The sequence below is a fragment of the Oncorhynchus gorbuscha genome, linkage group LG25, assembly GCF_021184085.1.
Source record: "Oncorhynchus gorbuscha isolate QuinsamMale2020 ecotype Even-year linkage group LG25, OgorEven_v1.0, whole genome shotgun sequence".
Classification (NCBI taxonomy): Eukaryota; Metazoa; Chordata; class Actinopteri; order Salmoniformes; family Salmonidae; genus Oncorhynchus; species Oncorhynchus gorbuscha.
In genome coordinates this window covers 21,865,367-21,867,039 of record NC_060197.1, presented here as the reverse complement: position 1 = coordinate 21,867,039, position 1,673 = coordinate 21,865,367, and the positions used below count along the sequence as shown (strand labels likewise).

General features: G+C 41.0%; 1 long non-coding RNA gene across 1 annotated transcript; it reads left to right on the top strand.

Moving 5' to 3' along the window:
• Positions 1 to 1,382, top strand: LOC124014081. Its single transcript, XR_006834959.1, has 3 exons — positions 1 to 71; positions 158 to 310; positions 1,192 to 1,382. It is a non-coding gene; the product is annotated as an uncharacterized LOC124014081 (long non-coding RNA).
• The last annotated feature ends 291 nt before the right edge of the window (positions 1,383 to 1,673 follow it).

Here is a 1,673-nt window from a genome sequence, read left to right as displayed (position 1 = left end):
TTGGATGTTCTGTGTTGGTTGTAGGCGAGTGACATTTTTGTTGAAAGTCTTTTGTAGCCACTACTTCTGAGGTATGTGTATGGCAAAAGCACTGTGTTTTTGTTTTTCATTGAAAATTTTCACTTTACGTTAGTAATTATTCTGTTTTTGTTCCCAGGGAGGAAGGGGTTAGGCATCTTGGCAGTGCTTAGGCAAAAGGCCTGTGGACATGTATAACCTGTAGTATTTACTGTCTATACATAGTAGGTAAGACTTGGGCAGACCACCCCCTGTATTTTGGTTAGCGTGCCAGGAGGTGCTAAAAGGTTAGGTAAGTAGTGGGTAGGCAGGTGAGGGGGGGCTCTAACTTCTACTTTCTTTGCTTCAGTCCAGCCCCTTTCCCCACATTACTGTGTTAAGGAAATAAGTTCCCTGTAAATGGTAATAGTGTGTCATCTGTCATCCTTACCCGCACCTACAATCACATACCTCTTTCACTCCAGGGGGAGTTGAGTGTAGCGTGTTCTCTCCAAGAGGTGTACATAACACTGCCTAATAATTCCACCAATCTGTCCTGCAGCCTCTGCATAAGACATTCAGAGTGAATTTTTGTTTGTTTTTACTCATTTCTAGTCTTTCTGTGACTGGCCTCCACCAAATTCTGCACTGTCCCACATTCACTATAATCATGTTTCCTTCCTCTCTTTGCACAGAGCTGCTACATGTCCCATGCTTTGACATTTAAAAAACCTTAGATGGGACAAACAGTGAAAGCCCATCGGTACTTTCTTAGTTAACCTTCTCAAACATTAATAGTACTGACAGGCTTTCACTTTCTGCACCTTTTAAGTAGTAATATTTAAAATGACCAAATCTGGTAGCTTTGTATACATTTATTTAAATTTGCATCTGGCTGCTTCTTGGGGGATTCTGGTAAGATGCCAGCAAAGTCCGATTCTGGGCAGATTCAATCAGTTCCAGCCCCCTGGAACAGGGAAGCTTCTGGGCCAATTCCTTGTTGAGAGCTGGGAATTAACCAGGCTAATGTGACTGCACCAATCTCTTAACGAATAGGGTGTAGATGAGACTCTGTGGTCCTATCGAACACATTACTTTTGTTTTACACTACCTTCACCCTGTTCATGTTCTCAACACTAGAAGTGCCACTGCTGTCAACAGCGCTAAAATCATGGCTTTTACTTTTCCTTTCAGCACAGATCATCCAGGTCCACGACTTTCATCATCCCCATTCATGTCGACCAGTCTAGCACAGCTGTTGCTAAAACCACCAACCACAATTTAGAACGATGGTCCTCCTGACCTCTCCAGTTCTGTTACTGGCAAGACGAAGAGGCATTCAGTGTTGTTTTCTATCAGAAAGGATACCGGTCAGGTTTATTCGATAAAAGCAATGTCAAAAAAATAAATAATAATTGCGACATTTGTAATGAAGGGCAGATATAGGAGAAATGTTTAAGATCAACATTTTTATTAGTTGGATGGGATTTTTATTGTGTCAAACTTTCTTTAACAAATTGATGGAAACTGATTTTCAAATAAATGATGATTTCCAAATAAGGCACTTCATGCAGATGTACTGTTTAGCAATCTGCTACGGCTGCATCTTTGCCACAACAGGCTACCTGGTATTTTTATATTTCAGGTAGGTCTAGTTTGGTGGGTTATAATTTTAC